Source organism: Haliaeetus albicilla, chromosome 17 (genome assembly GCF_947461875.1).
Source record: "Haliaeetus albicilla chromosome 17, bHalAlb1.1, whole genome shotgun sequence".
Classification (NCBI taxonomy): domain Eukaryota; kingdom Metazoa; phylum Chordata; class Aves; order Accipitriformes; family Accipitridae; genus Haliaeetus; species Haliaeetus albicilla.
This window is the reverse complement of record NC_091499.1, coordinates 23,343,610-23,367,636: the sequence shown is the minus strand read 5'-3', so window position 1 is coordinate 23,367,636 and position 24,027 is coordinate 23,343,610. Positions and strand designations below refer to the sequence as shown.

The 24,027-nt window shown below is 37.5% G+C and overlaps 1 protein-coding gene across 6 annotated transcripts in view; it reads right to left on the bottom strand.

The window, feature by feature from the left end:
* Nucleotides 1-24,027, bottom strand: part of HS3ST5 (heparan sulfate-glucosamine 3-sulfotransferase 5) — a 197,914-nt gene that overhangs the window by 124,096 nt on the left and 49,791 nt on the right. The window contains exon 1 of one of the 6 annotated variants that reach the window (XM_069805044.1): nucleotides 17,638-18,147. The exons of the other annotated variants lie outside the window; for them this stretch is intronic. The gene's annotated coding sequence lies outside the window, so the exon portion shown is untranslated. Of the gene's footprint in view, nucleotides 1-17,637; nucleotides 18,148-24,027 lie in introns of those variants that run through there. 6 annotated transcript variants of the gene reach the window in all.

Below are 24,027 nucleotides of genomic sequence, written 5' to 3'. Positions count from 1 at the left end.
GTAGAACTTCAGCAGAGTCTTTCATACCAACGTGAAAATGCATAGGAACAGGTAAACGTACAAATATGCCATCTATGGCCATTCCTTGCTACTTGGAGGTCAGCTGGTGACCGCGCGTCCTCAAGTAGTTTTGCAGCTTTGCCTATGTATCACTCCAAGCCAGTAGCTCCTGGCTTTGTTTGCATCATGAACGGAGCAATGGGAACGTGTCCTCCTCGGAGAGGGCTCTGCTCTTCGTGGTTTCTAACCCTCCTCACAGTAACACGGGGCGAAGGCTGTTTCACTAGGCAAATGTTTGTGTGCTGGACAGACACACTGGAAATTTATTGCTGTTTGCTGTTCTAACCTCCTGCAAGAACATCCCTATTAGAAGCCTATTACTGCTTTCAGTACGCTTGCACAGCCTTGTTATAGTCACCTCCTGATCTTCTGGTGTAATGGAGGGCCCAGACAGTGCAAAACCATGGATAACACAGAGCATATGTAATTGTAAGGATATATAATTAAAAAGTGAGAAAAGAAAACTTAACACCACAGTATTGACTGCGGGCCACAGATATCCTAAGCGATATGGAAATGGCAACTCGCTTTGGAGGCATTACAATACAGAGCATCACCTCACCCGTGGTACAGGTAACTGGCAAGCCAGATAACTTCCCTATTCAAAAGCAAATTTATTGAGTTTAAATTATTGACTTACAATCAGGGTAACATAACATATCTTTCCTGAGAGCTATAAAGAATTGCAGCTATCCTTCTCTCTCACTGTACATAATGAAGGAAAGAAAAGAAGAGAAAAAACACTTTTATATACCTGAATATCAGAGTCCCGTTTTGCCTGTGATAACAAACAGGAAAATCCATACAAGATTAGTCTTTTTGTGATGTGCACCTGAGAAGCAGACAGCAGAATTTTTTAGCATAATAACTCACTGTTAGATTACCACTTCCCATGCACCCGTGACAGGGACAAGGAGAAACAACATCTGTGCTTTCTAAATAGCTGCAAACTTAGAAAAACCCTTCTAGAAAGGTGGAAAGCCAAGGTCCCAGAAGGGCACAGTAGAACAGAGCTTGTAGGAAGCACTTTTAACCACTGATTTAGGTCTGGCTGTGTTAACAGCTGACTCTATTAAATCAGACCACATGATGCCCAGTATAGTCCTACCTCATCCCTGGTTAAGGATAAAGAGACCTGGATGTCGTCCCTGGCTCTTCAGCCTGCACAAGAGCTGCACTATCTTTAAAAGCGAATGAGTGCAGTACATGCAAGTGAAAAGGGGTAGGGAATGGTCATATTTAGCAGTGGATTTACACTATCCACTGCCTGATGAATTGGAAATCAAGTGCAATTCAGGTGCAACCATTCTGGAATTCAGAAAACTAAGTCCTGAGAAAAATCACACATAAAGGATTTAAGCAGCAATCAAATCACAGACTGTAGTACTGAGACCATAATGGAATCTTATTTATTAGCAAAACAAACAACATAGAGGAAACATACGGAAAAGCTACATTAACTGATAAAATGCTAAGGAAAGTGTTGTCAGAATAGGAACGAAGGAGAAACTTATTTGCAGCTTTGCAATACTATTTGCAATACTATTGCAGCATAGTTCTGGTGATGATGATAACTTAAATATGGTCAGGAAGATGGAGAGATATAGTCACTGGCTTTTTTCTTTTCTTTCTTTCTGTGTTTTCCATTACATCTTCTGGACAAAGGAAGAGGAAAGCCCCAGCCACGGAGTTCCCCTGTGACATAGTTAGATCAAGTGCTTTTCCCAAGCCCCACTGGTGTAAAGGAACATATTGGCAGGGAAGGGACATGGTTATACTGTTCTGGCAAACTCCATCTGGCGTATTTGTCCCAGGGGTGCTGCAGACAGCTGGCATTAGCTTCAATAGACAGATTCAAATCTTTCTCTGGATCAATGTGTACAAATCAGACCTGCAAGGCTGTTGGTTGCTGTGCTCCTGCACCAGGCAGACTTTGCCACAATTGGAAAACACAGGGTTTTGTCTTATTTGTTCACTTCTAAACCTAAAATATTATTCATTGTAACACCAGTGACCCAGCACCATCTTCCCATAGTCATAGTCCTTCTAGCAGAGAAAACTGAGTTTAAAGCCCTTCACAGGGGATCTGTCTTAATCTGTCCTAATCTGCTGAAAAAGGAAACCGTTAAAAATACAGCTTAATCCTTACAAACTCAGGATATCTGAACTCTCCTAGCAAAAAGACCAAGTCAGTTAAACTGAACTTCTTCCACTGGCAGTACTGAATGCTGACAACAGACAAGGTCAATTATACCTACAAGATTCTGCAAGAACAAAATCTAGCTGAAACCATACCTGAAGAACCTGTGTGCTACCTTCAAAGTTTTAATGAAGTAAATTTTCAAGAAAAGCAAAAGCTGTTACTTCCTTCTTTGTCCCAGACATCCTGAATTCATACTTTAGTTAATTAATTTAATTTATTTCGTAATTTAAATACATAGCAATATTAGAGCGAGAAGTCAAATATGATATATGAAAATAGCATTATATCTCTTATATAAGCTGTTCATGACAAACCGTATCATTATTCAAGACTGTAATGCAATACTACAGAAACATGGACAACACAAATGGCCAAACCCAATAATAATAATAATAATAGTAATAAAAGATACCTATTATCTATTGCAGTGAAATTTGACTAGCAGGAAGAAGTCTAGCAGCAGAGACTTCTTTCACAGTCCTACATCAGGGCTAATAAACTGTCACCCCAATGTTGCAGACTTTCCTTGAGAATAGTCCCATTGAGATTTAAAAGCTTCAAATATTCTTTTTTCATTATGCTTAAAGATTTTTTTTTAGAAAAAAACTTTGAAATCTTTCCAATATCTAAACCCATTGTAGAGGACACAATTGCTGCTTCCATGTGAGATTTCTTCTAACAGAGCAGGGAATTCAAAAGCTGTCTTTTGAAGTTTAAAAAAATGCCTTCATTTATGTAAAATTTGCTATATTATGAATAATGATACAGAACTAGATAGCAAAAATATTTTTTAAAATAAATGTCAGGTTTCCTTTCATGATGTTTTACATTCCTATCATTCTCTTAACAGTTACACATCAGCAGAGCACCAACTGAGCACAAATTCCAATTCTTTCATGACTCAGCTATTTAATGTGAAAGTTGTGTCAAATATTTGTGTTACAGCGAAAAATAAGAATTTGCTTGAGAAGCTTCTATGTGGCATCATATCCAAATTTCATGTGGTGGTTTTATTACTTTACATTTTAAAATACTGTGATCAAAAGGGTAATTGGTCTTGAAAAAGAAACAAACAAAAAAATGAAATAATCCCTCTTCTCCAGTCCCATCCTTCCTTCCCTTATGGCTACCTGGGAAGCTGTTCAAGTTTGACTCTTTGATAAAAAAAAGAAAGGAATGAGATAGGCTTTTAGATCTATTTGCTGTAGCAGGACAAGGGACGTACAGATTTTTAATGGTGTGTTTCTTCCATTATCCATATCCAAAATATGATGGCTTCTCTAACAGAATTTTGTTTTTTTCCCTCCCTGAGACACTGTTTGCAGTGAGACACTTGAACTACCTCTCAGCTACCAATATGCCAGTTTTCTGATAACGCTGCCATCAAAAGATAAGTCCTTCAGAACTTCATTGAAGAAACCAGACTTTAAAGGAGGAGGGGTGCACATGCAAACCTTTAAGGTGGGGGGGGCAGGTGGGGGGTGGGAAAGAGAGAGATATTGGCCTAATGTAACCAAAAGAGGAAAAAGAGGTACCTTCCATAAAAATGATTTCCAGAAAGCATCAAAGCTTGACTAATGACATCTCATTCTTTAGGATACAAAGCCATTTGAATCAATCTAAACACTAGTTTCTTTCATCAATATCTATCAAAATAATTTCTCTGCATATCCCAGAGCTCCTGATTTTTTTTCCCCCAGATAAATAAAGTCATTTTGACAGAACCGAGGTAACAATTGCAGTGCAATTAACTTAAATGTAATAGTTCTGATCAAAAGCCCCTTGCCTTTGCTGGGAATATTTTCATTGACCTCAGTGAGCTTTGGCTGAGCTCCAAAGGAGTTTATTGAAGTGTTTTGATTCAAAATCTAACTAAAATGTGGAAAATTAAGACTTGGAAGGGACAGGTTCGTAGCTGCTGTGAATTTTCATAGCTCTATTGACCTTGAAAATGTTTAAATAATTTATAATAGCAGATGATTTGCCTTAAAAAATTCACAAACAACTTTCAACCCCCTTCTATTACTCTTCCACACTGCACAGACCACATTTTGGACAGTCAATATGCATGCACAGTCAGTACTTTGACTTCTCTTTTTTTTTTTTATTATTATTTTTAGATATTAGAAGATGAATCAGTTGTGTGCACATTGATTTCCCACTGTTCTGTATGTGGAGCAGATAATAAATCTATATCACATCAAGTATGCTTTAGGAAAAGATGCACTCTGGATTTTAGAGCATATAATTAGGTGAAAAAGGTAGCCTGGATAGCTGACTTGTCTGGAATCAAAGAGCTTGTATGGGAACAAATTGAATATAGCTTGTAGACATTTTCATTGACAAGAGAAGATGACTGAGAATTTCAATTTTGTATATATTTTAATAAATCAGTATGTAGTAAAGAAAGTAATTCAGGGAACTTTTTTTGAGAGGTAAGATGCAAAACTTTTGATTGCTATGAGTTATATATAGTGGAAGGAAACAAAGACATCTTTCATAAATCTACACAGAAAAAAGATTTGAGGGTGTTGGTAGAGAAAGATTATAAAGCTAGGAAGCATGCAGTTTTATATTAGAGTCATAGAATAACTTAGATTTGAAGCGACCTATGGAGGTCATCTGGTTCAACTCCCTGCTCAAAGCAGGGCCACCTTTAAAGTTAGATCTTACTTTGAATTTAGGTAATATGAAGTCAAGTTTTGAATATCTCCAAAGAAGAATCATTCCCCAGACTCCCTGGGAAACCTGTGCAGTGTTTGACCACCCGTACTTTGAAAGGATCAAAAAAAGTTTTCCCCAATATTTAACTGGAATATCAATTATTATAACTCATGCCCTTCTGGTTTGTACCTTTCAGAGGAGCCTGGCTGCACTTTTCCTGCTATCAGCCTTTCCATGTACCTCATGTGCTCCATCCCCTTCATCACTTTGGTGGCCATCCTCTGGACTTGCTCTACCATGTCAATGTCTTTCAAGTGTTGGAGGCCCCAAACTGGGCACATTTCTCCAGGCGAAGTCTCACAAGTGCCAGTGTTAGGGAAATAGTCACTTTACTTGGCTGGTTGCAAACAACTTGACAATGCAGTCTGGTCTGTAGTTAGCCTTCATTGCTGCAAGAGCACACAGCTGTCTCAAGTAGCATGTTGCTGACCATGCTGAGATATAACCCAGGTCCAATCTTTTAAGTGTCAGGGACTGAATTTTAGGTTGCCCCTTGCAGGCTCTGTACATGTGGCTGAGAAAATGCCTGACTTCCAGATTCCAGCTCACCCTCCAGTCAGCCTTTCCACTTGTGAAGGAGCTGTTGCTTCAAAGGAAAGGTGGAAGGATGTCTATTACTGAGTTTGCTTAACAGAGTTTTTAGTTTTTGTTGTGAATGTAAAAGCAAAAGATGGGTATTCAAATGCCTTTGAGATACAACTATGTTTTAAAAGGATGTGGAAGGTTAAACTTTAAGATAACCACAGATTCTTAATTCTGTAATAAGCTGCTTTCCTATCCATCATATGGGACATGAAGGTTCTCAAAGGGATAGGAAAAAGAGAATGTATTGTCTGTAACATACACAGGATACTCATACGGACACTGGAACTTGGATGAGCATTGATATTAATAAAGTGAAAGAAACAAGTTGGAAATGCAGATTGCACCACATCTGTACCTGCTGCGTAAGGTTATGCAGATTCCAAATTTATGCAGCTTTTCAGATTTTTTTAATTTCAGCTCTTAAGTGTTCATATAGCAGCTAAGTATCAGTGAATTCTTCCACCTTTTTTATGGTCAGATAAAAACTTTTCTTTCGGATGGGAGCGCTGCTTCTGTTATCTGTGCCTCTGCCACCTTGAGAGACAGCTGCCAAAATACAGCCTGTGTGAAATCACATACTTGAGAGATCATTTTGAAGCTAAATCAAGTTATGAATGCTGTTTTATGAATATTATGGGGCAAATCCTATTGTGAACACACCGATACAACAGTTCAGAAACTACAGTGGCTGTTAATTTAAGAGATGCATGTAAACTTCTAATGCCCTAATTATTTAGATCCAGAGAAACTTTTTCTCTGTAAGCTCTGAGGGCTTGAGTCAGTTTAAACAGAGTTATATCTTAGCAGGATCTGTATTTAGGGTTGCTCAGATCTTGGACTCCCTATTCAGGTTTATACTATTAGGGTTTTTTCTCCCATAAAATTATGCAGGTTTTTTTTAACAACATAAATATGATCAAAGACATAATTTATGGCAGACCTAGAAAATTTTTTAGCATGCTAATCTGTATCATGTTGAGATGACCTATCCACTTGCCTTCTAAATTTTTGAAATACTTAATTACTTAAAAAAAACAGTCTTTCTTTATAAACCTATAGACATTATTAGATTCTAAATGACATTGAGAGTGATCTAGTCATGTCAGAAACACCTCTGGTGGTAACACAGACATTTACAAAAGGCTGGCAGGTAGACCTGGCAGGTAGACCAAATGTTAGTTGATAGTGGAAAGCAAGGTGAAATTTGTAACTTGATCTGAAGCTCCTTGAACTTCTTATTCTGACTCTCTGAAGCCATTTAGTTCAAGAGACTTTAGATTGGCCTTATAAAAGACATTATTTAAAAAAACAAAAAACAAACACACACCTTTGCACTGAAGTATTTATAATATGAAATAAAATATTTAAGAAATGCATGGTATACATCATCTTTTCAATGTGTCCCAGCCACTTGAGTTATGATAAATATCAGTAGAAGGCTATCTATAATATTATTTGCTTTGCTGGAGTATTTTAGTGTTACTAGATTCACTTTGGCCTCTCCATGTAGCAAGGTCACTGTTACAGGAGAGTCTCAGGAAACAAGGACCCCTTCTGACACCCAGCAGGCAGGTGTTCAAAGGACAGGGAAAAGCTTGGAAAGGAAAGCACTTTGACTCCAACAGACTACTCTTTACATTGTTATCAATTATTAAAACTGGAGGTGGCCCTTGAGAATCGGAGGACTATAACCGGGTTTCTGAAAGCTCCCACTCTTTTACTCCCCAAAGAAGAAACAGGAGATATCAATGAATCTCATTATCATCAGCAGTGGAAATTTTCACTGCATTAGTCTTTACCTGGACTGGTGACTTGATACCTTCTAGAAATACAACCACATTGCAGAAAATCGTATAAAAATCAGGTACTGCAGTAGCTGAATGACAGCTTTCATAAGGAAACACAAAGCTAGTCTATTTTAAAAACTTTCTAATTTCAAGACAATGTTGCTATATTACATAGTTCATTTTAAAAAGAATGACTTACCTTGTAAATCTTTCTTCCTCTTTTTACTGTGTGATCCGTGACTTAGGCAAGTACACAGCAATTAAACATCAGCACTATCCATTCTGCTTAGCCGACAACAACGCACCTGGTCTAAAATCTGTAAAGCCAGTCACCCACCCCACTCTGTCGCCCAAGCTGAATCACAAGAATTCAAACTTGTCCTTTTTTTGCAGCAGCAGACGGACTATTATTGATGGAAACAAGCAGCTGTTGATTTGTCACTGACCCCAGGGAGAGTACACAGAAATTTGATTCAGTCTCTATAGTCTCCCGCCTCTGAAACCTTGTTAAAGGTTTGCACAGATGTATAATATTATGCAATCTCTAGGGTAGGACACCGTTTTGTAAGATCATTTCTGAGATGTTCTGAGCTTTGGCCAAAGATTAAACATTCTGGGGAGGTCTGTTCTTTAACTTCAAATTAGTAATTAGTGTTGTTGTTTATAAACACTACATGCATGGTGTTCTCTAAACCAGCAGAAGGAAAAGCTACGAAAACAGGAGCTGACAAAAAGGATACTAGACTGAACATACCACCTATGGTATTCTAGACTTCATAATACTGGGGATTTTTGACCTCTCAGTAAAATGTGTGCATATCTAGATTCTCTAGTGCAGGGTGCAGGGTTTTGTTGGGGTTTTTTTGTTTGTTTAATGCTATTTTACAGTTTTGGAATTTTTTAGTTGTAAGCATATGTTCTAATAATAGGCTATCTACCTCCAATAATATTTTAAAATACAAGCCTGCTCTTTTTAGTCTTTTCCAAGCTGCTTTAAGTATGGTTTTAAATGAAATAACAAACTGCTTTATCCTGTTAGAGACTGACACATGGGCCAACGCCAGTATTATTTGACCCCTTAATTTGTGGTTTCTGCCTTAGGCAGTATTCTCTGGTTTGATGCTGTTCTAAGCTGTGAAATTTTTGCACATCCAACAGATCTCACAACACCTAAAATTCAATGTATCTTGAAAACAAACATATTAGAAAATAAAGCCCTTGGAGTGTAGAATTTCACAGAATTTATTTCAAATGTCACACTCAGATATAGTTGGAAACTGCTAATTATTTAATGTGGGAAACTGAACATTGCTCTTCCTCCTAAATGTAGTTGGATAATCTATCTGTGTTTTGTTTAAAGACCAATAGGGCAAAAGTTTTCCTATGGTTTGGGGAGGACAGGTGGCTAGTTTTCAATAGATGTTGTAATAACAATTACACAACTTACCACAAACAGAAGACTGAAAAACAGTTCGGATTTCCATTTCCTCAATGATTAGGAAAAAAATTATTGATCAAAATAATAACAGGCATTTTAGGCATAATGCCAATATTTTCAAGGAAGAAAAATTGATTGAATATTTATTTCCAACTAGTCGCGATGACCTTGCTAAGAAGAAAAATCTCTCCTTTCTCTTACTGTTATTTCAACATTATGTGCACTAGGGTAAGGAAAGTTCTGTAACAGTAGGTATATCGATGGTTTAAGAATAGGAGGAGTAGGATAACTGGAGACAGCTGGGTTACGCAAGCAGTACAGTGGCTGGTGGAATTTCATGAACCATTCAATTGCTTCTACAAGTTTATTCATGTACTGGAAGTTGCAAGTATTCTTCTACACGTCTGTTGGATAAAGGTCTACTTCTAGCCATTTACAAAATTCAGAGCAACACTTTCACTCAAATTTGGAGTGCCTGAATCAAACATTTCACAGAATTCTATGACTAATTAAATTGCTTTAGAACATGAGGCTTCTGCTGTTCTCTTGTCTTTCTTAGAATGTTTTTGAAGCTTCCTTCTTATTTTCTATACTGTATTTCCCTTTTGGATTCTTTAAGTGTACTGTAACTTTATGGCACCTGGTGTGTTAGGATCATGCTGAACTTTTCAATAGTTTTCCTATTACAAAAGTGTAGCTTAAATATTATGACAACCATCATATCCCTGTTCTGAACAGAGAGCACTAACCACAGAGATCACCAATTGCTGTTCACGGTCTTAGCAGAAACCAAGAACCTACAACAACCTCTGCAATGCACCATTGGCTCTACTCTCTTTCACTGGAAGAAAAATGCAATTTGCTTCAGAATTAGTGACTCCTTGATCGTAACTGTTTTATTGCTTTTTATTCCAAAAAGAAGTAAAATATGCCCAAATCATTTTTGCGAGTAGGATTTAAATCCGTAATACTGACAGTTGCAAAAGAGACTTCCTTTGTGTAAGTGTAGCTATCTTGTAGAAACTAAATTGCCAAACAAATCAATGGGTAATTTTCCAGATACAGCTAGAAAACTGAAATGTGTGCTCTGAGCCCTAGATTAGATTTTGATCATGCCCTGGATTTTGAAGAAAAGATTAAAAGATTAATATTCTTTTATCTGTGTTCCTGTCAGAAGAAAAGAATGTTGAAGAAGAATGGAAGCAGACAGAATTCTTCCTTTAGTCAATATTTGCCAAAAAATTAGATAACACAGAACTAAGCAGACAGCAAAATATGGTTTGCCATTTTACAAATTAAAATAAATGTTTATTGTTTTAGGCTGTAGGTAATATAATTTGAATCTCATTTGTATATACCAAATTAAATAAGTTGTAACAAGTGAACAGGATGAACAGGAAAGCCAGATATTTTCTTGTGGGATTTATCTTACTTTTCTGCCCCTTTTTTTCCTGTTATGCCTTCTGATATAAGTACAACACAGAACAGTCTGTCTTTCACATGCCACTGTGAATCTTACGGTTTTCATTTAACATGATTCATTTTAATGTTTGCTCTGAGTTTGATGAGCGAGTAGTGGTTGAGTGAATACAGTTTGCTAATGAGTATCCAACCGACAAATACATTAAAAAAAGGAATTCAATTTTTGTTTGCTTGCTTGTTTTTCCTAAGAACTATGATCCTAAAGTTAAAGGAAAATTAAAAAAGAAGAAAAATGTACCTCCAATGAATCATTCCAACCAGGGTTATCTTTTAGATGATGAAAGAAATCTTCTGCTGTAACTAACACTTAGGCTCAACCCATTATTCTGCCTTGTACTTTATGTCATCAAAGATATCAAGATAGAGTAATGACTTCAGAGAGCAGACTGAAAAAAAAAGTGGGGGAAGTTTGTCAGATTTTGGTGTGGCTGGACTTTGACTGCATCAACAACAAATCAATTACATGGTCCAATGCAGATCTAAAGTCTGAATAGCCTTGATTTCAATTACTTGCATCTCACCTCTGGACAATGGGATGTGAAGCTGATTCACAAAAAAAAAAAGGAGATTGAGTGGTTTGCCTGTGAAATAGGCCACCTGAGTTTGGAGCTATATTCTTTTAGACAAGTCCCAAATGGTAGCAGGTATCTCTGATACCAGACAAGAGACGTGACGCTGCAGCTCTCCCAAAGAAAAAACATCTCAGTATTTGGAACTTCTCTGTCCCATACAGTGCTGCTCAGCAAGTACACACAAACACTAGAAAATTTCATTCCAATACAGCCAATTCAGTGTGTCTAGCTTGACTGAATAGAATAGAGGTTTCCAATAGTGATCAATCTCGAGTGTTTTGAAGGAATACAATCCACTTCAGCTACATATTCACACACATCCATGTACATGTGAAAAAGCAAAAAATCATTTCTTCTATGATGACCTCAATTTAAAGTGGATAACTTCTAAAATTATGCAAATGATAAACAAATTAATTTTATCTGGCTATATTGTTTCATTTGAAGCTCAGTTATGAATTTGAAAAGAAGTAATTTTTTTTTTCAATATTACATTTGCAAAGTATTTTCTTTACATCTTCCAACCACAGGTAAATAAAAATATCCAGATGTGCTCGTATATTTTGTGTAACTTTATTATGGCTTTATAGGAAAAAAACTCTCATTTTTTAAAACTTCATATGAAATATTGTCATGAACTTCACTAAAGCATTTCCTTCTCTCCGTAGGGCCCGCTGTAAGAATAAAATCAAATACAGTGTCTTCTTCAGAAATCTGTGCTGATTTCTGCTCATCTTTCTGTTATCAGCCTGGCATTATATCACTCAATATTTTTGTGCCAATATTGAACTTTTTTGCCTTCCCAGAATTATCTACTAGTAGTTTTCTCTCTTTTTTAATATCAGCTATTGCTTGTTAATCTTATTACAAATGTACTTAATAGCTTTTTTTTTTCTGAGAGAGAGAGAGAGAGGCTTTGGTGTCCCTCCTAACTGTAGCTCTGTGTACTGTATCTCTGTGGTCTTTTGCTTTGTTCCCACACTTTGTTCATGGTAATCCAATCTATTTTTCCCTTTCCTTAGTTTTTCTGCTTGTCTGAGAGTCATTAAACAGCTTGTGATTTAGCCATGTTGGACCCTTTCTGTATTTCCTTAGGAATGGAATAATTTGAACCTCTCCTTTTAAAATTGCTTGTTAAAGGAACTGACTGTTCTGCGTAACTCCTTTCCCCTTAAGCTTACTTCTCAAATCTCAGTGTTTGCTGAATTTGCCTGCTTTTTTTTGTTTTGCTGTTGTGCTCCCTGTGCTCTCTTCTGAAAAGCTGTGAGCTCTGTCAATTTGCTGTCATTCTCATCCAAGTTGTCTTCAGCCCTCATAATATCAGTGAATATCTTTCTGTTGGCTGGAATCCTTTCTTGAAGTTTTGTACCCAAATCTTCTCACACCACATTCTTAGAAACAGCTGGACATCTTATCGCTGCAGCATGCTCTATCCACAGTCAAAATCCCCAGTTGCCACTGGGTAATTCTGCCACATACTCATAAAAAATACTCACAGAAAGTCTCATCCACCTGACCTGTATTGAGTCTATTGTCTTCTAGTGATCCAAGTCTGAAGTCAAAAGGAAGCAATTGTGATGTACCAGACAAAGAACATTTCCCTTATACCACTGTCTGTTGTTGGACAAACTTTAACCTTTTATTGTAATATTTATGTCATATGAATTGAGGGGTAATTGGTATGTCTCTCTTATACCAATTAAATCATATTTTGGTCTTGTAGCAAGACTTCCAGTGCTTGTTCTTTATTCCTGTATTTTCTGCATTAGTATATTTTTATGTATCTTAGATTTTCAGTAGACTGCTCTATTATCATCCTTCATGTATGTCTTATGACCCTATTCTCATTAAATTTTTCTTCCCTACTTTTTGTAGTTTTGTGCGGATTTCTGCTGTTTATCATTACCTTTGGGCTTCTGTTCCTCAGGTCTCTCTGTCCTTTACTTGTAAAGCCCTTTTCACAAGCTTTGTAAAGATGTTCCTTTCTTCTTTTTCATCCCTGCCCCACTGCTCATGGAACTTCATCTCAGGTATGTCAAACTGAAGTCCTCTTAGTAGTATCCTCTGTGCAGCCACACACCTGTCTCCAGTCTGCGGGTGGCTACCTGGAGGTTGAACACCATCCACTACATACAGGTAGATTATATATCGACTTTCACATCTTTATAATAGTTCTAGATTTAATTACTTAGAGTGTGATTTTAATATATTTCACAGTCAGAATGCTCTCATATTTTTACCCACTAGGCAAATTTTCAGCCACTTTTACATCATGAGGATTTTATGACCTTTAAATTTGATTAGATTTGTATTTGTCTGACATTCTCACAGTCTTCTGAACTCTGAGATAATCACAACAATACATTTTATCAAAAGATCCAAAGTCAACTGATTAGTCATCAGATCATCAATAAAAAAATAACCAGTGTTCCTAGGCTTAGTATCAGTTGTTTGAAATGCTAAAATATATGCACATTCTAAAACTAACAGGTGCAATATAGTCATCATAAACTATGATGAGAATTCCCAGAAAAAGTTGAAGTTTTGGTGATTTTAATGTGACTTATCCATCCCCTAGCAAGATGGCAGTAACAATTGCCACCCCAAAGACGGCATTTTTTGTAAAGCATAGGTCAAATTCTAAAGTCTTGACTTGGTTTTAAGGAGAGATACTGAATTCAGAACCTGGTTCAGCAGTAAATTTGCGATGTTAGATACAGTATACCTGTGACACTTGCTCTGTCACCTAAAATTTTAAGAGGAGAACCTAGAACAAAGAATTAAATGTTAAGTTACTGTGTGAGTCTTTCGAGTAGGTATTACTAATTAGCAGGATACACTTCCTTCTACCTGCAAAAACTAAAGTTTCTTAATTCTCTCGATATCACTGTATGTATTCTTCACTTTCAGACAGATATGACTTTTTTTTTATTTCAGCTATACTGGAAAATAATTATAAAGACCGAGAACATCATGCAGTTTGAATGAGTAAATCAAACATGCATTTGATTCAAATTAAATTCTCTGCCCTTAAAAATTGTAACTGTCTTTAGTTAGGGCTTTAACTTAAGACAATTTTGAAAATTCAGCTAGTAGAGAGAGTTTCTGACAAGTTACAGGGTACTTTCTATTAATCAGAAGTTTATCCCTACCCTCCTGCTTGTAAAGAGAGTAGTAGCCTGTGCTCTGCCTACCTGAACAACTGTGTGCAGCGCAGCGATTGTCACTAGGAAAAGGCAATCTCCCTGATTTAAATACAGAAGAAAAAGAGCAAGAACTTCTTAAAGAAGGACGCTTAATCTCAGAGAGGCTTTCTTCCCTCATCCAGCATAGTAGAGTCTTGTTGTAGATCTCATCAGGGTATAATAAAATGAACTCCTTTGTAAGTAGCAACTTGTCTCTGTGCTGCTCTGAATACAAGGCGTACTAAGTTAAAATGGACTATAAATGAAATTACTGGTATTCGCTCCAGCTTTCAATCCTTATTCAATGTTCAAAATATATCTACTCCTCTGCTTACATTATTTTTTCTATTCAGAACTGATCTTGTCTTTCAGTTTAAAGTAGCAAGGATCAACTTCTGTTAAAAAAGATAAACGGCACACTTCTTGACAGTCTTCATGGGTGCATAAATTACTGAAGCCTCTCTGTGGTGGTGCAGCTTTCCAGTTTACACTTATTTGTTACTAAAATCCAGTAGCTAATTGCAAATCATGCTTCCTTTTAACCTTCCTTCTGTTCTCTCTTTCATACACGTGTATAATGTCAACATGTTGATGTAAGACATACATAAATCCTCTCCTGTAGTTAGCTATTGCTATTACATTTTCAGATTCAATCTAATTGACATTCAAAAAGCAGCCTAGAAAGATGTGTTAAACACTACATGAATCAGCTTTTAAAAGTGCTCACTGTACCAAAAACAATAACTGCTGTATATCGTGCTGGGGGCTTAAAAAGACAAACACTTTGTTATTGTGGTTTTTGTAGGCTCAGAATAATTAGCAGCTGATTAGACTTAGAAAGGAGGATTCAAAGATTTCTTCCGGATACAATTATAAAAACATCATTAAAGGAATAAAGTATAATTCTAAATGCCCTCTGCAAACTACACTTTTCACCTTGAACTTTGCATAAAGCTGGGCCCACGTTAAGAAGAACCTAATCAGATAAGACAGCAAACTAAAGAAAAAGTGTTTTAACCAGCCTTTTATATATTGATACACAGTCAGCCCTCAGAAAACCTGCTTAACTGAGAAAATACATATGTTGTATATCAGTTTAATACTTAAAGAAGCCCATACTGTCACATGATAGGTAATTTACAGTATAACATGCTAGATTTGAAACAATGTATTAATGTTCTTTGGTTGCCCATGTTAAGTAGGAATCTGCTTTTATTAGCAAGCAATCACAATGACCACCGTTTACTTCTGTATTTTTTTCAACAGCCCTATAGCAGCAACTAGGAAGAAGGAATCCTTGTTACTACTCTGCAACAGTGAAGGTAACATTTCTCTTCAAATAGACCATGAAAGGTAGTTTGAAGAAGCAACAGTGGTGTACTGAAGAACAAATCTTGGAAATTTATGGATTATATGTCATTACAAATAAAAACATAAATTAAAGCATTTTTTAGTAGGAATGTTCTTCTATTGATTAATATTTTAAAAGTAATTAAGGCAATGGAACAATTTATTGCTTTATGAACAAGTTATTTTAGGGGAAAAATTCAACCTTTGAATTTAGTCAGAACAATATAAGAATCCTAAGCAGAACTGGACTTTGATTCCTAAAGTTATAAGCTCACAGGGGGATGCTAATGAACAGTTCTTCACTACAGAAACAATTTTTTCTTTTGGTATAAAGCCTACTTGAAATAATACTATAAGAATGTATATCTGGATCTGAAACTGATTTTTTTTTTCTTATTACACAATGCAACATTGCTATAGAGAAATACAATGTAAGTACAGATTCCTTTTTGTCAATTCAGCAAAAAAGTCTACACCCGCAGTATTTCAACAACCTAGACATTTTTTTAATCTTATTGTATGTATAATCAGTCTTAGAGAAGGCAGTAACTGTGTAGGACTAGCTAACAGTAATACCATTCTAATTTTAGCAAAAGCTTCAAAGGAAAGAAATGGTAAATCAGCGACTATGGCTAGCTATTGCTTTCCATATGTACAATCCACTTTTCCCAAGCAAACCAGACTTGAGGACAAATGTGAAACATCAGCCATATAAATAATGATCATAACATTTAGCTGTTGAGATTGCCATCAACATGAAGCCAAATAATAAGAAAAAAGAGCACTTCATTAATCATTTATGCAAGATTATATCTGATACTAAGTTATATGTGTCTTCTGGTATATGCATTTTTTGTATTTTGACTAAAATTAAGTAGTCTAGACGCCAGGACAAAGATTAGGCTTTCAGATGTTTATAGGGATTAAAATTTTAGATGAAAAGTGGAGAAAAGAAAGCCAATGTTTACAATAAAAACTGGAATTGAGGGGCAAGGAGGATTTCAGGTGTTGGTCTCTGCAATATTATTCCTATTTCTAGCACAACAAAGCGTATAAAAGTGCCAGCATCAGAATCCAGGTCTACCCTGTGAAGGCATCCTTACCCTCGGATACCCTAATTACGCTCTGGGCGAGGATTTCCTCTCGGTCCTTGTCCTCCCCTATGACTTGTGTTGTTTCCCTCCCAGCTGAATGGATCTAACAGGAGGAGGGAGGCCACTCACCCGCTGAGACCTTAAGTGGAGAGTTGGGGCATTCTGAGCCTTATCTCAAGGAGAGACTTGGGCTCAGACTCAAGTCTCCAGCTGCCTTCAGGGAAAGACACGAGGCGAGGTTTGCTCAATATTTTGCTTCAGACGCTGCTGTGCATGCCTTGTGTTTCCTATCCCCCCCCCCCCCCGCCGCCTTGTTTTGCAGTCAGTGTGTTTCTGTTAGATTTAAGGAAAATCAAGTTCATTCTATTGATTAAAATAATGACCCTTTCTCTAGTTCTTTTTTCCAGTGTGAGTACTTATTAACTGTGCTGAGTTTACTTGAAGTCAATGGGTCTAGTCACACAAATGAGAATGAAGCGTGACCGAACTCTACCGCAACCCCAGCAGTCACAGCTTTACGAGTCTTCAGGTTTTGCTCGTGAAAGGCCCTACAGACGAGACGGCATCGTTGGCACATGCTTTATTTAGTACAAGGAATGAATAACATCTTGCTATTGCTTATAAGGGGGTCCAAGACCCCTCTGATGGGGCAGCTGCACGCAGTGACGGTGCAGCTTTCCCATTCCTGCCCCCCCTACGGCGCAGACTCGCCTGCTGCTGCTCGTATGGCAGTTTGCTGAACCAGTGCAGCTCATTAGTCCAGCAAAAAGAGCAAGTAAAATTCTGCCAGGTTAGCGAGCTGAATGAGAGCACTGCGAGGCTGGAGGTGCACCAGAGCTCGTACAAGGGAGGGAGCAAGAGAAGTGGAAAAGTGGGCAGGGAGCAGCTGAGGCTGGGGCAAGAAAGAGGCTGATAGTTTGGGAACCACAGCTTTTGTGATATCTGTGCAGTTACATTCGTTCAGCTCCACCATCCTCCTGCCATCTTTCACCCATCACATTATGACCTCCTGACTACTATCTGTTTGAAATTTAACTTCTGATCACGAACCCACTGAGAACAGAAAAGCAAGTAAGGGGCTGATGCTGTGATAAGGGACCTGCAGACTGAGGTTTAACATTAACCATGCCATTTATAATAGCCCAAACACTATTCACCTTCTCTACATTTAGCCACTTGTTCCAGTTTGTCCTTGGAGATTTCTCTTCTCTCAGTTATGCTGATTCAGCTCTTCACATGGCTGTGCTCTAAACTGGACCTGCAAAATGAAGTGCTCAAAAAAAATAAAAAAGGAAAGAAAAAGTCTTGCCTTTAAATAAAAACATGCTATTTCACTAGTCTGATTTATAGTGAGAGGAAAAAACTGCTGAATTGGCATAAATAAACGTCAGGGCTCAAAGGGAGGCAGGAATGCATGGCCACTTGTGGGGAGGGAGAGACACATCTTACACGTGTTATGGTCTTGACAGAATAGGAGCATGAAGAAACTATAGGCTTAGTTCAGGCATCAGTTTAGACTTGTGAACAGTGTAGACAGGCAGCAGATTAGACTACTTACGGAGGTTGTGAAGTCTTCTTCAGTGAAGGTTTCTAAGAACAGATTAGACATGAGCCTGACAGGATGTGCATAGCTTATCTGTGCTTGGGAGGTGGGGTGCTATGGCCTTGTTTTCTACCAGTTGGCGCAGTGTTTTGAAATATTGTCAATATTTGGTTATATCTATATTCTCAGTATATTTTCAAAATTAAAAAAAAAAAAAAGTTTATTTATGTAGTTTTGTCTGAAGCAACGAAAATGTGCTAGTGTTGTACTATTTTATGGGTCCTGTATCTCCATGAACATTCCTTTTAAAAAAAGGATAATCAAGCCATAAAGCAATACCTGCTTCATCTTAAAGCAAAAATATCTAAAACATTTTGAACTTGAATATCCATATTTATGTGTACTTGGCTTATGTCAATGTCAGTAGTATTAAATTGTAGAAACCGATTGTAATGAAGCAGACAATTTGGTATACGCTGTCAAAAAGCCAGCTTTACAGAGCTGACTGCACTGCAATTGTTAAATGCGATACTGGGTGTTCATTTCAGGTAGCTTGGAGCTGAATTACAGGCTCCAAGTGGAGATAGGCGGTTCTTGGAAAAACAAGCTACTTTGGAGGCTCCCGGATATCGGAATTTGAAATACTCAAAATAACCACAATAGAGTAGGACAGAGTTAGCCATTTCAATGTTTCACCTAAAGAGGTTTGAGCTAATTTGGACATGCACTCCACATTTCACAGCTCTCATGTAGGAGTTTATGAAGCACAGAAGAGTGCCTTGTTTGAAAAGCTAATCCTTTTCCAGCTGGATTTTTTTTCTCTAGAGACCAAATCTTTACATAATCAAATTACTATTATTTTTTTAAACAGGACTTATTTGGACACATAGAAATAGAATGAAGCTGTGTCAGGGGAAGTTCAGATTGGACATGAGGAGAAGGTTCTTCACTGAGAGGGTGGCCGGTCACTGGAACAGGCTCCCCAAAAAAGTGGTCACAGCACCAAGCCTGTCAGAGTTCAAGGAGCATCTGGATGATGCTCTTGGTCATTTGGTTTAGTTTTAGGTAGTCCTGCGAGGAGCAGGGAGTTGGACCTGATGATCCTTATGCATGCCTTCCAACTTGAGATATTCTATGATTCTGTGATTATTTTGCAAGTGAAACAGATCTGGTCACTCGAGGCTCTTTTGGATTCTTAAGACACAGTTTCAGGAGTGCTAGATATTTAAGAGTCATACATGAATGCCAAATCAACCAGCTATAAAGTTTGGACTTCTTCCATATAAATAACGGAAGTAATTTCATATCCTTTTAGATATTAAGAACGTCAGCATGAAAAGAAGTTGGATATTATTGATAAATTAGGTGATGAAAAAATAAACACTCTCCAGATTTTAGAACAGTGTAAGCTTCCTTGTGCCCCATTTTTTACACTGCTTATATCTTACCTAAAAATACAGACTTCCATTTGCAATATCATATTCTTGTTTACTGAAACAGTTTGTACTAAGTTAGAGACTGAAGGAATGAAAGCCAAAAGGAAACAGATTCATAAAGCCAAAAAGCCTGAATACCACTCTTGAGCCATTAGATGCCAAGGGGAAGAAAAAAAAAGAAAGAAAGAAAGAGAATAAACAACATTATAAGTGGGGCAGGATCATTGCCCCAGTCTTTTCTCATGTGTACAGCATTTCAAAAAGCAACAGCATATTACACATTTGCGCCAAAGCTACTAAGCCATTCAAAAGAGTCCATAGAGAGCTGATCGATTCTTTTTATGTCTTCTGCATACTCATTAACTCTACAGCAATTAATCAGGTGATAGTCTGAACTTTGCTTCAATCACAGAAAATGTAAAGTTGTCTAAATCCTTCCATCATAAAATCTTAATTTCAGTTGTTTGCAACCTTCCCAAATTTGAACAATAGGGGCTTAGAGCATTCATGCTAAGTATCTGGCTCAGACTGTAACATTTTGGTAAATTCCAGCCATTTCAAAGAAAACAACTTGGGAAACAACAATGCCGAAAAACCCCACCAAAAATACAAATTAGAAAACCCCAAACAATACCTGTGGGGACATCTCATTTTCTAGATTTCAGAGTCCCTAGTGTTTTGGGAGCAAGACCCCCAAATCTTGTACAGGTATGACCTTTGTGCCAAAGATACGTCTTTTACCCTTTCTTACATCCAAACATATATTTTCATGGGAAGAAGGATTGACTGGATACCAGTGGTTTTCAGACGTATATTCAGCAGGAATACCTGGAAAGAAATGATGAAACAGATATGGGGCCAGGAGTCTAAGAAGTTGAGAGATGGAACAGGATAAAAAAGTTGAAACGGGATGGCCAAGACAACCTGAAAGCTGAAGATGCTGAGGAAAAAGAAAGAAAGGGCAAAATGAGATAAGAAAAACAGAGACTAGATGGGTGAAGAGGTAGCTAAAAGGTAAGTGGTCAGGGAAACTGCTACTGGAGGTGGCCTGAGAAAGACATTTCACAATGCGATAGGACATGAGTATAAATCAGGGTAACAGAGACTTACAAGTTTGATGAGGAGCAAGCAACTGAGATGGTCTAGCAAATAACATTGAGAAGTCTGGGGGAAGGGCCTGAAATGACCGTCGAAGTATCTGTGAAATCACCTGGCAATCTGTGCTTGTTTCTCCTGTAATGCTGATCCATACTGATCACAACAACTCACTTTCACTACCAGTTGTACAGCACTACAGTACTCTCACTATCTGATGTATACAACCATTTCCTCAAGTAAGAAACATTTGGAAGGGAATCTGGAGTGGCTCAGCTCTGCTGAGGTACTCTCAAGCATCTGATGCCATAAGATCAATTATTGAAGGATGCAACATACTATCCTTAAATTTTATTTCTGTTTTCTTTTTTAATAGGAGCCTTGCCTCCTGTTCAGTGACAGACCTGCTGTACGAATGGCTCTGGAACGTGCAGAGAAGAAGACAGAGCTGCAGGAGCTTTTGCTTCACCTCCTATGGGAGATGGAAGGTGCTTAGTGATAAGGCAAATGTTTCCTGAAGTGGAACAGAACATATTTTAATGGTAAAGCCACTCTGGAGATATGATGAAGTGACAGAATTTTCGTGTAATGCTGTAAGAGTTGTTTAAATCACATTAATCTCTGCTCATTTGTTCCTTATTTTCCTGGTACCAGATTTGCAGAAATTTTGACAATTGCAGGTGCAGAAAATGTGGAGTTGTGATTACTTAAACTGCTGTATAATGTTGCAAAAACCCTAGTTCTTCAACATCTCAAACTGGACTTCCAAAATCGGTGGCCATTTTTAATTTTAATCTCCATATATATCACTTATAAAATAGAACTAATACTCACTTCTCACAGGACATTGTGAAGGAGAAACATTGATATTTGTGAATCAGTCAGGCAAAATGGTCATGAACATCTGAGTAGAGAAAAACACAAGGAAAAACACACCACTATATTCAGAATAAGCATAGCTAGTGCACAGTTATTACTAGGTAAACACATACTAAACCATGAGGACAAAGAACTACACTATGCAGCTGCATATGATGCTCTTCTGTGTATTGGAAGACTGCATGGAAAACAGGCTGTGACTGTGTGAGCCTTGTGTCCTGATACACACCCTGGGGAACTGAATTAAGATGTCATAAACACTGTAATTCTGACATTTCCCAGAATACCATTCCTCTGCGTAGAAGTGTTTTGTGTGTATATATTTGTGTGTATGTGTTTCTGTACAATATAACTGTATGTGTAGATGTCTAAGCTGGTGTTTATGTACAAGTGCAATAACTGAGATGTATATATTTCTAGTGTCCTCTTCAGACTTTAATGATAGGACAAATCACATGTCAGAATAGTATCTCAAAAGAAATCACTGCTATGTCCTGATTAAATCCCTCTCCTCCATTCAAAGAAACACATTTCCAATATTCAGTGGTTCTCATGGACTCCAGTATTAATCATCTTCACTCTACAATTCAGTATTTCCAGCAGAGAGCAAAACCACCTAGCAACCTAGAGCTTAATTTTGAAGTTATTTTAGGATATGATAACAGGAATGGGAATTTGTTGTGTGCAATGGCCACTGTACAAAGTAGCATCATCAAAATCTTAACTGGAAATTAAGCAAGTGGCTGTTATTGTAGACAAACTACAGGAATCTTCGACTGGCATACATGACAAATTAAGTAGCTACCAAATCAAGCTGATTTAGTCATGGGAGACTATCCTGTGGCTTTGAGAAGTTCAAGTGAGGCTCCCCTGCCAAGTGTATACTGCATGACAGCAGTAACACTGCTAGCATAATGACAGATCCCTGTTATGGGAAGAAACAAGCACGGCTTGCTGAGCCTTAAAGCCTGAGGACACCCTTGAACTCATCTACAAGTTAATTTCTGTCCTTCATACAGCTGAGTAGCAGTACCCCTAAGGAAGCACTGTCTTCTTTAGCCTCTTAACTATTTGGGTTGTTCATCTGTGCCTTCCCTGAATTCACTGAACAACATGAACTTTACAGTAAAGTAGGGAGGTACATTAAAAACTGCCTGCAGCTTTGGGAACAATTTAATGTTGGGTAATTTATTCAAACATTTTGCAGCTCAAAATAGTTTGGTCTCTCTATAAAGCAAAAAAGAGTTTCCTTTCAATTAAGCATACCATAAAAATGGCCGTAATATGCATATAGGATTTGCTAAAATTCTAGTTATCTGATCCCTGATCTCTATGCAATATCATCAGTTTTGCAATTCACAAAAAGCTGTCCTTGTTTTGAACAGGTTGTATTATTACTACATTTTCACACATTCACTTTCAGTCACGACTGGGACACATTGGCTTAAAGGGACTCCAAAGGCTGATCTCGTAGACAGTCAGTATGTTCAGATAAAATTAGTTTTTTTCACAGCTAATGTAGCCTGCCAAAATTCCTTCTATTAGTGGCATCTTGGCTTTTTACAATACTAATATCACAGTGCCCTATAATTAAAGGGCATTTATGTCTCCACATTGCCATTAGTATAAAATTGACTTGTATGGCCAAAAACATGCTAAGCATTTGGTTGAGCAAAAATAGCTGAGGGAAACTGATACCATTAAGCTCTCTGGACTGTTAAAAACATTCTTAAGAGATTAAGGATTATGTTTAACTATGCTCACATAAAGTATGCTGCAGTTTAATTCTACGGAACTTGAATTAAAAATGACACAATTTAATTCTCACATAAGTTTTAAGCAGCCTATATTTTCTCTCCTTGAACTGCGGGATTCTGGACAGCATATGAGACTTCTGCATTGTTTTATGGAAAGTATGTCTAACTCACTTTAGCATCACTGCTTCCTCATGTGTCATTGATTTCGAGCAATTTAATGCCAGAAAGACCATTTGATCATCGAGTCTGACCTCCTAAATATCACAGCTCATTAAATGTCATCCATTTTCCAGTTTAGAACCTAATATTTTGACTGGACTGAATTTTTTTTTTATCTGCAGGTGATTAACCTGTTGTGGGCAAGGCAAGAAACTAGGCTGTCACAGTTTCTCAAAGCCCTAGCAATAACTGAGAGTTGAACAAGCACGGCATGTGCAGTTAATCGTACTATGGGACCCATACCACACAGTGCAGAGAAGTCTAATGATCTCTACTGACCTGCAGTGGGAAAAAACTCCTTCTTGGTCTCCTGAACAGTGTAGGGATAGGTACGTGAACAAGGCTGACCACAGAAAAGTATTCTTTATGCTGTCCCAAACTACCGGTCAGTAACAACTAGCATGCTATTCTAAAACCTCAAGAAGAGATGACAATTAACCCCAAATATATGTGGTCAAGCTTTTCATGAGGGAAAAGTTCCTTTTTATGCTGTGCAAGGTTAAAAACTTCCCTTATTTTTGCATAGATCTGTATACATTTCTTTCTCAAGTGAGTGTTTTAATCAGCTCACAAAGCCTGTGATGACTTGCTTCATTTATCAAGTATGAAACTATGAGC